This window comes from Hyla sarda, unplaced genomic scaffold (genome assembly GCF_029499605.1).
Source record: "Hyla sarda isolate aHylSar1 unplaced genomic scaffold, aHylSar1.hap1 scaffold_537, whole genome shotgun sequence".
Taxonomy (NCBI): Eukaryota; Metazoa; Chordata; class Amphibia; order Anura; family Hylidae; genus Hyla; species Hyla sarda.
Window position 1 is genome coordinate 171,050 of NW_026610548.1, and position 15,832 is coordinate 186,881.

Consider the following 15,832-nt stretch of genomic DNA (forward strand, 5'->3'; position numbering starts at 1 on the left):
ATTCTGTGCACAGACTTTGAGATCTATACTTTAGACTGTATCTAAACCTGCTCCAACATGGACTGACATTCTGGCCTACTTTCAGCCGATGCGACTTGTCTGTCGCTGAACAGTCGCTTTTTATGTATTCAGCACCTATGTATAATGTTGTAAAAATGCTCTAGAAGCTAAAGTCGCAGAAATGTCACACATATTTGGCCTGCAACTTTCTGTGCGACAAATTCAGACAGGAAAAATCAGTATAAATCCTTAGAAAATTATCCCCCAGTGTCTCCATCTGCTGGCGGTATTGAATAAGCATTGCTGCACTGATGGGGTATGCATTAGACGAAAAAAAAGAAGAAAAAGAAGAATAATACGCCCAGAAAAGAGGCGAAAAGGAGAAAAACGTAAAAAAACGTGAAAAAAAAGTAAGAGGAAGAGAAGGGAAAAAAAGGTGGAAATGGGTTTAAAAGTGATTTCGGCGGAGAAATATATATATATATATATATATATATATATATATATATATATACGCGCACACACACACATATATATAAACGTATTCTCCGTTGAGATATTGCAGCCGCTGCTGTGTCCAGGCCCAGGAGCCTTAGCACTGTGCTGTGATGTCACTCAATACCACTGACATCACTAGGTGTAAACAACATCTCTCCTTTGCTGTGTATGTGACTATGGAGCTGTTTGGTGATGTCGTCTATTATGGCCTTCATAGAAGCAACAGGAGATTGTTGCATCCATCTAGAACCCTCAGAACTACAGTGCTATGATGTCACTCACTTCCACAGGCCTTGCAGAGTGTAAACAACAACAACCCAGCTTTGTTGTGTATGTAACCATAGGGATTTGTGATGTCACCTAGAACCTTCACAGCAGCGACAGCTTTATGAGGAGCATCAGCACTGCTCTGCCTGAGCAGAACCATCACCGCCATAGGTTGTCAAATAACCCGGATTTAACCCACACAGGTAAGTCCAATGGGGTGCAGGCATGTCCTCTATGCTTACAGCTTCCCGTGGGTGTTGGTTTGATACCGTTTGGGGACAGCCAAGGAGGCATCTGCAGGCAACAAAGGTAGGTGTGTGCTTGTGTGTGTGTTTCCTATGCAGATCCTAAGCCCAGTGTCACATGCAAGTAGGAGGAGTAAGAAGGGTTCCTGGCAAATCCGGGTTATGGATTGCATTTAAAAAGGCCCCGTGGGAGTGCAATGGGCCCCTGTCTTGCTGCTTAGCAATAATGGTATGGGTTTAGGTTCTGCTGTGTGTACTGGTGGTTGACTGCCCCCCAGCCCAGAGTGTGCATGGAAAATTGTCTGGCAGCCTCCCTGACAGCAAGCAGTGATAGTGCCCATGAAGGGGACCTTGTTGGGCCCGCCCCTTTCACGGTTATCGCTTCTCGGCCTTTTGGCTAAGATCAAGTGTAGTATCTGTTCTTATCAGTTTAATATCTGATACGTCCCCTATCTGGGGACCATATATTAAATGGATTTTTGAGAACGGGGGCCGATTTCGAAGCTTGCTTCCGTCGCCCTATGCATTGACCCGATATGGCAGTATCTTCGGGTACAGTGCACCACCCCCTTACAGGGTTAAAAAGAAAGATTCCTACTTTCATTGCTACCTGCTTGCTGGCTAGCCAGCTAGCCAGCCCTGTGGGCCTTGCTGCTGCAGCCAAAAAACAAAAGGTGGTGCTGCTGCTGCTGCTTCTGCTGCTTCTGCTTGTGTCTGGCCGCTGTTGGAGCGTCCAGGCACAGGACTTCTGCTGCTGCTGACTAAATGGCCTCCTTAATTGGATCATTTGAGTAGCCAGCACACCTGTGCAGGTAGGGCATGACATGATAGGCAGCTGCCTTGATAGCGGGTGGGTGCTGAATGTTCCTAATTGACAAAATAAGATTAATGCTTATGAAGAAATATAAAATCTCATCCCTTCCCCAATATCGCGCCACACCCCTACCCCTTAATTCCCTGGTTGAACTTGATGGACATATGTCTTTTTTCGACCGTACTAACTATGTAACTATGTAACATAACATGGGGGGGGGGGGGGGGGTCTCCTGGCTGTTCACACAGGTGTGTCATTGCTGTACATTGACCATGCATTGCTTCTGTGGTATTGCAAAGGCAAAGACAAATGCTTCCAGCCATCCATTGCACTAATGGATTGGTCATCAGCTGGCTGTCTATGTCCCGCATCAATATAGACCAAAGTACAGAGGGTTAGGCTATGCTATTGTGCACCTACCTGATGCATCAGAAGGTGCGAGGCCCTTGCTAAATTCTGTGCACAGACTTTGAGATCTATACTTTAGACTGTATCTAAACCTGCTCCAACATGGACTGACATTCTGGCCTACTTTCAGCCGATGCGACTTGTCTGTCGCTGAACAGTCGCTTTTTATGTATTCAGCACCTATGTATAATGTTGTAAAAATGCTCTAGAAGCTAAAGTCGCAGAAATGTCACACATATTTGGCCTGCAACTTTCTGTGCGACAAATTCAGACAGGAAAAATCAGTATAAATCCTTAGAAAATTATCCCCCAGTGTCTCCATCTGCTGGCGGTATTGAATAAGCATTGCTGCACTGATGGGGTATGCATTAGACGAAAAAAAAGAAGAAAAAGAAGAATAATACGCCCAGAAAAGAGGCGAAAAGGAGAAAAACGTAAAAAAACGTGAAAAAAAAGTAAGAGGAAGAGAAGGGAAAAAAAGGTGGAAATGGGTTTAAAAGTGATTTCGGCGGAGAAATATATATATATATATATATATATATATATATATATATATATATACGCGCACACACACACATATATATAAACGTATTCTCCGTTGAGATATTGCAGCCGCTGCTGTGTCCAGGCCCAGGAGCCTTAGCACTGTGCTGTGATGTCACTCAATACCACTGACATCACTAGGTGTAAACAACATCTCTCCTTTGCTGTGTATGTGACTATGGAGCTGTTTGGTGATGTCGTCTATTATGGCCTTCATAGAAGCAACAGGAGATTGTTGCATCCATCTAGAACCCTCAGAACTACAGTGCTATGATGTCACTCACTTCCACAGGCCTTGCAGAGTGTAAACAACAACAACCCAGCTTTGTTGTGTATGTAACCATAGGGATTTGTGATGTCACCTAGAACCTTCACAGCAGCGACAGCTTTATGAGGAGCATCAGCACTGCTCTGCCTGAGCAGAACCATCACCGCCATAGGTTGTCAAATAACCCGGATTTAACCCACACAGGTAAGTCCAATGGGGTGCAGGCATGTCCTCTATGCTTACAGCTTCCCGTGGGTGTTGGTTTGATACCGTTTGGGGACAGCCAAGGAGGCATCTGCAGGCAACAAAGGTAGGTGTGTGCTTGTGTGTGTGTTTCCTATGCAGATCCTAAGCCCAGTGTCACATGCAAGTAGGAGGAGTAAGAAGGGTTCCTGGCAAATCCGGGTTATGGATTGCATTTAAAAAGGCCCCGTGGGAGTGCAATGGGCCCCTGTCTTGCTGCTTAGCAATAATGGTATGGGTTTAGGTTCTGCTGTGTGTACTGGTGGTTGACTGCCCCCCAGCCCAGAGTGTGCATGGAAAATTGTCTGGCAGCCTCCCTGACAGCAAGCAGTGATAGTGCCCATGAAGGGGACCTTGTTGGGCCCGCCCCTTTCACGGTTATCGCTTCTCGGCCTTTTGGCTAAGATCAAGTGTAGTATCTGTTCTTATCAGTTTAATATCTGATACGTCCCCTATCTGGGGACCATATATTAAATGGATTTTTGAGAACGGGGGCCGATTTCGAAGCTTGCTTCCGTCGCCCTATGCATTGACCCGATATGGCAGTATCTTCGGGTACAGTGCACCACCCCCTTACAGGGTTAAAAAGAAAGATTCCTACTTTCATTGCTACCTGCTTGCTGGCTAGCCAGCTAGCCAGCCCTGTGGGCCTTGCTGCTGCAGCCAAAAAACAAAAGGTGGTGCTGCTGCTGCTGCTTCTGCTGCTTCTGCTTGTGTCTGGCCGCTGTTGGAGCGTCCAGGCACAGGACTTCTGCTGCTGCTGACTAAATGGCCTCCTTAATTGGATCATTTGAGTAGCCAGCACACCTGTGCAGGTAGGGCATGACATGATAGGCAGCTGCCTTGATAGCGGGTGGGTGCTGAATGTTCCTAATTGACAAAATAAGATTAATGCTTATGAAGAAATATAAAATCTCATCCCTTCCCCAATATCGCGCCACACCCCTACCCCTTAATTCCCTGGTTGAACTTGATGGAAATATGTCTTTTTTCGACCGTACTAACTATGTAACTATGTAACATAACATGGGGGGGGGGGGGGGGGTCTCCTGGCTGTTCACACAGGTGTGTCATTGCTGTACATTGACCATGCATTGCTTCTGTGGTATTGCAAAGGCAAAGACAAATGCTTCCAGCCATCCATTGCACTAATGGATTGGTCATCAGCTGGCTGTCTATGTCCCGCATCAATATAGACCAAAGTACAGAGGGTTAGGCTATGCTATTGTGCACCTACCTGATGCATCAGAAGGTGCGAGGCCCTTGCTAAATTCTGTGCACAGACTTTGAGATCTATACTTTAGACTGTATCTAAACCTGCTCCAACATGGACTGACATTCTGGCCTACTTTCAGCCGATGCGACTTGTCTGTCGCTGAACAGTCGCTTTTTATGTATTCAGCACCTATGTATAATGTTGTAAAAATGCTCTAGAAGCTAAAGTCGCAGAAATGTCACACATATTTGGCCTGCAACTTTCTGTGCGACAAATTCAGACAGGAAAAATCAGTATAAATCCTTAGAAAATTATCCCCCAGTGTCTCCATCTGCTGGCGGTATTGAATAAGCATTGCTGCACTGATGGGGTATGCATTAGACGAAAAAAAAGAAGAAAAAGAAGAATAATACGCCCAGAAAAGAGGCGAAAAGGAGAAAAACGTAAAAAAACGTGAAAAAAAAGTAAGAGGAAGAGAAGGGAAAAAAAGGTGGAAATGGGTTTAAAAGTGATTTCGGCGGAGAAATATATATATATATATATATATATATATATATATATATATATATATATATATACGCGCACACACACACATATATATAAACGTATTCTCCGTTGAGATATTGCAGCCGCTGCTGTGTCCAGGCCCAGGAGCCTTAGCACTGTGCTGTGATGTCACTCAATACCACTGACATCACTAGGTGTAAACAACATCTCTCCTTTGCTGTGTATGTGACTATGGAGCTGTTTGGTGATGTCGTCTATTATGGCCTTCATAGAAGCAACAGGAGATTGTTGCATCCATCTAGAACCCTCAGAACTACAGTGCTATGATGTCACTCACTTCCACAGGCCTTGCAGAGTGTAAACAACAACAACCCAGCTTTGTTGTGTATGTAACCATAGGGATTTGTGATGTCACCTAGAACCTTCACAGCAGCGACAGCTTTATGAGGAGCATCAGCACTGCTCTGCCTGAGCAGAACCATCACCGCCATAGGTTGTCAAATAACCCGGATTTAACCCACACAGGTAAGTCCAATGGGGTGCAGGCATGTCCTCTATGCTTACAGCTTCCCGTGGGTGTTGGTTTGATACCGTTTGGGGACAGCCAAGGAGGCATCTGCAGGCAACAAAGGTAGGTGTGTGCTTGTGTGTGTGTTTCCTATGCAGATCCTAAGCCCAGTGTCACATGCAAGTAGGAGGAGTAAGAAGGGTTCCTGGCAAATCCGGGTTATGGATTGCATTTAAAAAGGCCCCGTGGGAGTGCAATGGGCCCCTGTCTTGCTGCTTAGCAATAATGGTATGGGTTTAGGTTCTGCTGTGTGTACTGGTGGTTGACTGCCCCCCAGCCCAGAGTGTGCATGGAAAATTGTCTGGCAGCCTCCCTGACAGCAAGCAGTGATAGTGCCCATGAAGGGGACCTTGTTGGGCCCGCCCCTTTCACGGTTATCGCTTCTCGGCCTTTTGGCTAAGATCAAGTGTAGTATCTGTTCTTATCAGTTTAATATCTGATACGTCCCCTATCTGGGGACCATATATTAAATGGATTTTTGAGAACGGGGGCCGATTTCGAAGCTTGCTTCCGTCGCCCTATGCATTGACCCGATATGGCAGTATCTTCGGGTACAGTGCACCACCCCCTTACAGGGTTAAAAAGAAAGATTCCTACTTTCATTGCTACCTGCTTGCTGGCTAGCCAGCTAGCCAGCCCTGTGGGCCTTGCTGCTGCAGCCAAAAAACAAAAGGTGGTGCTGCTGCTGCTGCTTCTGCTGCTTCTGCTTGTGTCTGGCCGCTGTTGGAGCGTCCAGGCACAGGACTTCTGCTGCTGCTGACTAAATGGCCTCCTTAATTGGATCATTTGAGTAGCCAGCACACCTGTGCAGGTAGGGCATGACATGATAGGCAGCTGCCTTGATAGCGGGTGGGTGCTGAATGTTCCTAATTGACAAAATAAGATTAATGCTTATGAAGAAATATAAAATCTCATCCCTTCCCCAATATCGCGCCACACCCCTACCCCTTAATTCCCTGGTTGAACTTGATGGACATATGTCTTTTTTCGACCGTACTAACTATGTAACTATGTAACATAACATGGGGGGGGGGGGGGGGTCTCCTGGCTGTTCACACAGGTGTGTCATTGCTGTACATTGACCATGCATTGCTTCTGTGGTATTGCAAAGGCAAAGACAAATGCTTCCAGCCATCCATTGCACTAATGGATTGGTCATCAGCTGGCTGTCTATGTCCCGCATCAATATAGACCAAAGTACAGAGGGTTAGGCTATGCTATTGTGCACCTACCTGATGCATCAGAAGGTGCGAGGCCCTTGCTAAATTCTGTGCACAGACTTTGAGATCTATACTTTAGACTGTATCTAAACCTGCTCCAACATGGACTGACATTCTGGCCTACTTTCAGCCGATGCGACTTGTCTGTCGCTGAACAGTCGCTTTTTATGTATTCAGCACCTATGTATAATGTTGTAAAAATGCTCTAGAAGCTAAAGTCGCAGAAATGTCACACATATTTGGCCTGCAACTTTCTGTGCGACAAATTCAGACAGGAAAAATCAGTATAAATCCTTAGAAAATTATCCCCCAGTGTCTCCATCTGCTGGCGGTATTGAATAAGCATTGCTGCACTGATGGGGTATGCATTAGACGAAAAAAAAGAAGAAAAAGAAGAATAATACGCCCAGAAAAGAGGCGAAAAGGAGAAAAACGTAAAAAAACGTGAAAAAAAAGTAAGAGGAAGAGAAGGGAAAAAAAGGTGGAAATGGGTTTAAAAGTGATTTCGGCGGAGAAATATATATATATATATATATATATATATATATATATATATATATATATACGCGCACACACACACATATATATAAACGTATTCTCCGTTGAGATATTGCAGCCGCTGCTGTGTCCAGGCCCAGGAGCCTTAGCACTGTGCTGTGATGTCACTCAATACCACTGACATCACTAGGTGTAAACAACATCTCTCCTTTGCTGTGTATGTGACTATGGAGCTGTTTGGTGATGTCGTCTATTATGGCCTTCATAGAAGCAACAGGAGATTGTTGCATCCATCTAGAACCCTCAGAACTACAGTGCTATGATGTCACTCACTTCCACAGGCCTTGCAGAGTGTAAACAACAACAACCCAGCTTTGTTGTGTATGTAACCATAGGGATTTGTGATGTCACCTAGAACCTTCACAGCAGCGACAGCTTTATGAGGAGCATCAGCACTGCTCTGCCTGAGCAGAACCATCACCGCCATAGGTTGTCAAATAACCCGGATTTAACCCACACAGGTAAGTCCAATGGGGTGCAGGCATGTCCTCTATGCTTACAGCTTCCCGTGGGTGTTGGTTTGATACCGTTTGGGGACAGCCAAGGAGGCATCTGCAGGCAACAAAGGTAGGTGTGTGCTTGTGTGTGTGTTTCCTATGCAGATCCTAAGCCCAGTGTCACATGCAAGTAGGAGGAGTAAGAAGGGTTCCTGGCAAATCCGGGTTATGGATTGCATTTAAAAAGGCCCCGTGGGAGTGCAATGGGCCCCTGTCTTGCTGCTTAGCAATAATGGTATGGGTTTAGGTTCTGCTGTGTGTACTGGTGGTTGACTGCCCCCCAGCCCAGAGTGTGCATGGAAAATTGTCTGGCAGCCTCCCTGACAGCAAGCAGTGATAGTGCCCATGAAGGGGACCTTGTTGGGCCCGCCCCTTTCACGGTTATCGCTTCTCGGCCTTTTGGCTAAGATCAAGTGTAGTATCTGTTCTTATCAGTTTAATATCTGATACGTCCCCTATCTGGGGACCATATATTAAATGGATTTTTGAGAACGGGGGCCGATTTCGAAGCTTGCTTCCGTCGCCCTATGCATTGACCCGATATGGCAGTATCTTCGGGTACAGTGCACCACCCCCTTACAGGGTTAAAAAGAAAGATTCCTACTTTCATTGCTACCTGCTTGCTGGCTAGCCAGCTAGCCAGCCCTGTGGGCCTTGCTGCTGCAGCCAAAAAACAAAAGGTGGTGCTGCTGCTGCTGCTTCTGCTGCTTCTGCTTGTGTCTGGCCGCTGTTGGAGCGTCCAGGCACAGGACTTCTGCTGCTGCTGACTAAATGGCCTCCTTAATTGGATCATTTGAGTAGCCAGCACACCTGTGCAGGTAGGGCATGACATGATAGGCAGCTGCCTTGATAGCGGGTGGGTGCTGAATGTTCCTAATTGACAAAATAAGATTAATGCTTATGAAGAAATATAAAATCTCATCCCTTCCCCAATATCGCGCCACACCCCTACCCCTTAATTCCCTGGTTGAACTTGATGGAAATATGTCTTTTTTCGACCGTACTAACTATGTAACTATGTAACATAACATGGGGGGGGGGGGGGGGGGTCTCCTGGCTGTTCACACAGGTGTGTCATTGCTGTACATTGACCATGCATTGCTTCTGTGGTATTGCAAAGGCAAAGACAAATGCTTCCAGCCATCCATTGCACTAATGGATTGGTCATCAGCTGGCTGTCTATGTCCCGCATCAATATAGACCAAAGTACAGAGGGTTAGGCTATGCTATTGTGCACCTACCTGATGCATCAGAAGGTGCGAGGCCCTTGCTAAATTCTGTGCACAGACTTTGAGATCTATACTTTAGACTGTATCTAAACCTGCTCCAACATGGACTGACATTCTGGCCTACTTTCAGCCGATGCGACTTGTCTGTCGCTGAACAGTCGCTTTTTATGTATTCAGCACCTATGTATAATGTTGTAAAAATGCTCTAGAAGCTAAAGTCGCAGAAATGTCACACATATTTGGCCTGCAACTTTCTGTGCGACAAATTCAGACAGGAAAAATCAGTATAAATCCTTAGAAAATTATCCCCCAGTGTCTCCATCTGCTGGCGGTATTGAATAAGCATTGCTGCACTGATGGGGTATGCATTAGACGAAAAAAAAGAAGAAAAAGAAGAATAATACGCCCAGAAAAGAGGCGAAAAGGAGAAAAACGTAAAAAAACGTGAAAAAAAAGTAAGAGGAAGAGAAGGGAAAAAAAGGTGGAAATGGGTTTAAAAGTGATTTCGGCGGAGAAATATATATATATATATATATATATATATATATATATATATATATATATATATACGCGCACACACACACATATATATAAACGTATTCTCCGTTGAGATATTGCAGCCGCTGCTGTGTCCAGGCCCAGGAGCCTTAGCACTGTGCTGTGATGTCACTCAATACCACTGACATCACTAGGTGTAAACAACATCTCTCCTTTGCTGTGTATGTGACTATGGAGCTGTTTGGTGATGTCGTCTATTATGGCCTTCATAGAAGCAACAGGAGATTGTTGCATCCATCTAGAACCCTCAGAACTACAGTGCTATGATGTCACTCACTTCCACAGGCCTTGCAGAGTGTAAACAACAACAACCCAGCTTTGTTGTGTATGTAACCATAGGGATTTGTGATGTCACCTAGAACCTTCACAGCAGCGACAGCTTTATGAGGAGCATCAGCACTGCTCTGCCTGAGCAGAACCATCACCGCCATAGGTTGTCAAATAACCCGGATTTAACCCACACAGGTAAGTCCAATGGGGTGCAGGCATGTCCTCTATGCTTACAGCTTCCCGTGGGTGTTGGTTTGATACCGTTTGGGGACAGCCAAGGAGGCATCTGCAGGCAACAAAGGTAGGTGTGTGCTTGTGTGTGTGTTTCCTATGCAGATCCTAAGCCCAGTGTCACATGCAAGTAGGAGGAGTAAGAAGGGTTCCTGGCAAATCCGGGTTATGGATTGCATTTAAAAAGGCCCCGTGGGAGTGCAATGGGCCCCTGTCTTGCTGCTTAGCAATAATGGTATGGGTTTAGGTTCTGCTGTGTGTACTGGTGGTTGACTGCCCCCCAGCCCAGAGTGTGCATGGAAAATTGTCTGGCAGCCTCCCTGACAGCAAGCAGTGATAGTGCCCATGAAGGGGACCTTGTTGGGCCCGCCCCTTTCACGGTTATCGCTTCTCGGCCTTTTGGCTAAGATCAAGTGTAGTATCTGTTCTTATCAGTTTAATATCTGATACGTCCCCTATCTGGGGACCATATATTAAATGGATTTTTGAGAACGGGGGCCGATTTCGAAGCTTGCTTCCGTCGCCCTATGCATTGACCCGATATAGCAGTATCTTCGGGTACAGTGCACCACCCCCTTACAGGGTTAAAAAGAAAGATTCCTACTTTCATTGCTACCTGCTTGCTGGCTAGCCAGCTAGCCAGCCCTGTGGGCCTTGCTGCTGCAGCCAAAAAACAAAAGGTGGTGCTGCTGCTGCTGCTTCTGCTGCTTCTGCTTGTGTCTGGCCGCTGTTGGAGCGTCCAGGCACAGGACTTCTGCTGCTGCTGACTAAATGGCCTCCTTAATTGGATCATTTGAGTAGCCAGCACACCTGTGCAGGTAGGGCATGACATGATAGGCAGCTGCCTTGATAGCGGGTGGGTGCTGAATGTTCCTAATTGACAAAATAAGATTAATGCTTATGAAGAAATATAAAATCTCATCCTTTCCCCAATATCGCGCCACACCCCTACCCCTTAATTCCCTGGTTGAACTTGATGGACATATGTCTTTTTTCGACCGTACTAACTATGTAACTATGTAACATAACATGGGGGGGGGGGGGTCTCCTGGCTGTTCACACAGGTGTGTCATTGCTGTACATTGACCATGCATTGCTTCTGTGGTATTGCAAAGGCAAAGACAAATGCTTCCAGCCATCCATTGCACTAATGGATTGGTCATCAGCTGGCTGTCTATGTCCCGCATCAATATAGACCAAAGTACAGAGGGTTAGGCTATGCTATTGTGCACCTACCTGATGCATCAGAAGGTGCGAGGCCCTTGCTAAATTCTGTGCACAGACTTTGAGATCTATACTTTAGACTGTATCTAAACCTGCTCCAACATGGACTGACATTCTGGCCTACTTTCAGCCGATGCGACTTGTCTGTCGCTGAACAGTCGCTTTTTATGTATTCAGCACCTATGTATAATGTTGTAAAAATGCTCTAGAAGCTAAAGTCGCAGAAATGTCACACATATTTGGCCTGCAACTTTCTGTGCGACAAATTCAGACAGGAAAAATCAGTATAAATCCTTAGAAAATTATCCCCCAGTGTCTCCATCTGCTGGCGGTATTGAATAAGCATTGCTGCACTGATGGGGTATGCATTAGACGAAAAAAAAGAAGAAAAAGAAGAATAATACGCCCAGAAAAGAGGCGAAAAGGAGAAAAACGTAAAAAAACGTGAAAAAAAAGTAAGAGGAAGAGAAGGGAAAAAAAGGTGGAAATGGGTTTAAAAGTGATTTCGGCGGAGAAATATATATATATATATATATATATATATATATATATATATACGCGCACACACACACATATATATAAACGTATTCTCCGTTGAGATATTGCAGCCGCTGCTGTGTCCAGGCCCAGGAGCCTTAGCACTGTGCTGTGATGTCACTCAATACCACTGACATCACTAGGTGTAAACAACATCTCTCCTTTGCTGTGTATGTGACTATGGAGCTGTTTGGTGATGTCGTCTATTATGGCCTTCATAGAAGCAACAGGAGATTGTTGCATCCATCTAGAACCCTCAGAACTACAGTGCTATGATGTCACTCACTTCCACAGGCCTTGCAGAGTGTAAACAACAACAACCCAGCTTTGTTGTGTATGTAACCATAGGGATTTGTGATGTCACCTAGAACCTTCACAGCAGCGACAGCTTTATGAGGAGCATCAGCACTGCTCTGCCTGAGCAGAACCATCACCGCCATAGGTTGTCAAATAACCCGGATTTAACCCACACAGGTAAGTCCAATGGGGTGCAGGCATGTCCTCTATGCTTACAGCTTCCCGTGGGTGTTGGTTTGATACCGTTTGGGGACAGCCAAGGAGGCATCTGCAGGCAACAAAGGTAGGTGTGTGCTTGTGTGTGTGTTTCCTATGCAGATCCTAAGCCCAGTGTCACATGCAAGTAGGAGGAGTAAGAAGGGTTCCTGGCAAATCCGGGTTATGGATTGCATTTAAAAAGGCCCCGTGGGAGTGCAATGGGCCCCTGTCTTGCTGCTTAGCAATAATGGTATGGGTTTAGGTTCTGCTGTGTGTACTGGTGGTTGACTGCCCCCCAGCCCAGAGTGTGCATGGAAAATTGTCTGGCAGCCTCCCTGACAGCAAGCAGTGATAGTGCCCATGAAGGGGACCTTGTTGGGCCCGCCCCTTTCACGGTTATCGCTTCTCGGCCTTTTGGCTAAGATCAAGTGTAGTATCTGTTCTTATCAGTTTAATATCTGATACGTCCCCTATCTGGGGACCATATATTAAATGGATTTTTGAGAACGGGGGCCGATTTCGAAGCTTGCTTCCGTCGCCCTATGCATTGACCCGATATGGCAGTATCTTCGGGTACAGTGCACCACCCCCTTACAGGGTTAAAAAGAAAGATTCCTACTTTCATTGCTACCTGCTTGCTGGCTAGCCAGCTAGCCAGCCCTGTGGGCCTTGCTGCTGCAGCCAAAAAACAAAAGGTGGTGCTGCTGCTGCTGCTTCTGCTGCTTCTGCTTGTGTCTGGCCGCTGTTGGAGCGTCCAGGCACAGGACTTCTGCTGCTGCTGACTAAATGGCCTCCTTAATTGGATCATTTGAGTAGCCAGCACACCTGTGCAGGTAGGGCATGACATGATAGGCAGCTGCCTTGATAGCGGGTGGGTGCTGAATGTTCCTAATTGACAAAATAAGATTAATGCTTATGAAGAAATATAAAATCTCATCCCTTCCCCAATATCGCGCCACACCCCTACCCCTTAATTCCCTGGTTGAACTTGATGGACATATGTCTTTTTTCGACCGTACTAACTATGTAACTATGTAACATAACATGGGGGGGGGGGGGGGTCTCCTGGCTGTTCACACAGGTGTGTCATTGCTGTACATTGACCATGCATTGCTTCTGTGGTATTGCAAAGGCAAAGACAAATGCTTCCAGCCATCCATTGCACTAATGGATTGGTCATCAGCTGGCTGTCTATGTCCCGCATCAATATAGACCAAAGTACAGAGGGTTAGGCTATGCTATTGTGCACCTACCTGATGCATCAGAAGGTGCGAGGCCCTTGCTAAATTCTGTGCACAGACTTTGAGATCTATACTTTAGACTGTATCTAAACCTGCTCCAACATGGACTGACATTCTGGCCTACTTTCAGCCGATGCGACTTGTCTGTCGCTGAACAGTCGCTTTTTATGTATTCAGCACCTATATATAATGTTGTAAAAATGCTCTAGAAGCTAAAGTCGCAGAAATGTCACACATATTTGGCCTGCAACTTTCTGTGCGACAAATTCAGACAGGAAAAATCAGTATAAATCCTTAGAAAATTATCCCCCAGTGTCTCCATCTGCTGGCGGTATTGAATAAGCATTGCTGCACTGATGGGGTATGCATTAGACGAAAAAAAAGAAGAAAAAGAAGAATAATACGCCCAGAAAAGAGGCGAAAAGGAGAAAAACGTAAAAAAACGTGAAAAAAAAGTAAGAGGAAGAGAAGGGAAAAAAAGGTGGAAATGGGTTTAAAAGTGATTTCGGCGGAGAATATATATATATATATATATATATATATATATATATATATATATACGCGCACACACACACATATATATAAACGTATTCTCCGTTGAGATATTGCAGCCGCTGCTGTGTCCAGGCCCAGGAGCCTTAGCACTGTGCTGTGATGTCACTCAATACCACTGACATCACTAGGTGTAAACAACATCTCTCCTTTGCTGTGTATGTGACTATGGAGCTGTTTGGTGATGTCGTCTATTATGGCCTTCATAGAAGCAACAGGAGATTGTTGCATCCATCTAGAACCCTCAGAACTACAGTGCTATGATGTCACTCACTTCCACAGGCCTTGCAGAGTGTAAACAACAACAACCCAGCTTTGTTGTGTATGTAACCATAGGGATTTGTGATGTCACCTAGAACCTTCACAGCAGCGACAGCTTTATGAGGAGCATCAGCACTGCTCTGCCTGAGCAGAACCATCACCGCCATAGGTTGTCAAATAACCCGGATTTAACCCACACAGGTAAGTCCAATGGGGTGCAGGCATGTCCTCTATGCTTACAGCTTCCCGTGGGTGTTGGTTTGATACCGTTTGGGGACAGCCAAGGAGGCATCTGCAGGCAACAAAGGTAGGTGTGTGCTTGTGTGTGTGTTTCCTATGCAGATCCTAAGCCCAGTGTCACATGCAAGTAGGAGGAGTAAGAAGGGTTCCTGGCAAATCCGGGTTATGGATTGCATTTAAAAAGGCCCCGTGGGAGTGCAATGGGCCCCTGTCTTGCTGCTTAGCAATAATGGTATGGGTTTAGGTTCTGCTGTGTGTACTGGTGGTTGACTGCCCCCCAGCCCAGAGTGTGCATGGAAAATTGTCTGGCAGCCTCCCTGACAGCAAGCAGTGATAGTGCCCATGAAGGGGACCTTGTTGGGCCCGCCCCTTTCACGGTTATCGCTTCTCGGCCTTTTGGCTAAGATCAAGTGTAGTATCTGTTCTTATCAGTTTAATATCTGATACGTCCCCTATCTGGGGACCATATATTAAATGGATTTTTGAGAACGGGGGCCGATTTCGAAGCTTGCTTCCGTCGCCCTATGCATTGACCCGATATGGCAGTATCTTCGGGTACAGTGCACCACCCCCTTACAGGGTTAAAAAGAAAGATTCCTACTTTCATTGCTACCTGCTTGCTGGCTAGCCAGCTAGCCAGCCCTGTGGGCCTTGCTGCTGCAGCCAAAAAACAAAAGGTGGTGCTGCTGCTGCTGCTTCTGCTTGTGTCTGGCCGCTGTTGGAGCGTCCAGTCACAGGAATTCTGCTGCTGCTGACTAAATGGCCTCCTTAATTGGATCATTTGAGTAGCCAGCACACCTGTGCAGGTAGGGCATGACATGATAGGCAGCTGCCTTGATAGCGGGTGGGTGCTGAATGTTCCTAATTGACAAAATAAGATTAATGCTTATGAAGAAATATAAAATCTCATCCCTTCCCCAATATCGCGCCACACCCCTACCCCTTAATTCCCTGGTTGAACTTGATGGACATATGTCTTTTTTCGACCGTACTAACTATGTAACTATGTAACATAACATGGGGGGGGGGGGGGGTCTCCTGGCTGTTCACACAGGTGTGTCATTGCTGTACATTGACCATGCATTGCTTCTGTGGTATTGCAAAGGCAAAGACAAATGCTTCCAGCCATCCATTGCACTAAT

At 45.9% G+C, this 15,832-nt stretch overlaps 7 non-coding genes across 7 annotated transcripts; all 7 read left to right on the top strand.

Moving 5' to 3' along the window:
* Nucleotides 1–1,387: 1,387 nt before the first annotated feature.
* Nucleotides 1,388–1,578, top strand: LOC130339156 (U2 spliceosomal RNA). The gene has a single exon (XR_008879573.1). It is a non-coding gene; the product is annotated as a U2 spliceosomal RNA (small nuclear RNA).
* Nucleotides 1,579–3,666: 2,088 nt separating this feature from the next.
* On the top strand, nt 3,667–3,857 carry LOC130339157 (U2 spliceosomal RNA). The gene has a single exon (XR_008879574.1). It is a non-coding gene; the product is annotated as a U2 spliceosomal RNA (small nuclear RNA).
* A 2,096-nt stretch (nt 3,858–5,953) lies between these two features.
* LOC130339158 (U2 spliceosomal RNA) lies at nt 5,954–6,144 on the top strand. Its single transcript, XR_008879575.1, has one exon. It is a non-coding gene; the product is annotated as a U2 spliceosomal RNA (small nuclear RNA).
* A 2,091-nt stretch (nt 6,145–8,235) lies between these two features.
* Nucleotides 8,236–8,426, top strand: LOC130339159 (U2 spliceosomal RNA). Its single transcript, XR_008879576.1, has one exon. It is a non-coding gene; the product is annotated as a U2 spliceosomal RNA (small nuclear RNA).
* Nucleotides 8,427–10,523: 2,097 nt separating this feature from the next.
* On the top strand, nt 10,524–10,714 carry LOC130339233 (U2 spliceosomal RNA). The gene has a single exon (XR_008879640.1). It is a non-coding gene; the product is annotated as a U2 spliceosomal RNA (small nuclear RNA).
* A 2,080-nt stretch (nt 10,715–12,794) lies between these two features.
* On the top strand, nt 12,795–12,985 carry LOC130339161 (U2 spliceosomal RNA). The gene has a single exon (XR_008879578.1). It is a non-coding gene; the product is annotated as a U2 spliceosomal RNA (small nuclear RNA).
* A 2,085-nt stretch (nt 12,986–15,070) lies between these two features.
* On the top strand, nt 15,071–15,261 carry LOC130339162 (U2 spliceosomal RNA). Its single transcript, XR_008879579.1, has one exon. It is a non-coding gene; the product is annotated as a U2 spliceosomal RNA (small nuclear RNA).
* The last annotated feature ends 571 nt before the right edge of the window (nt 15,262–15,832 follow it).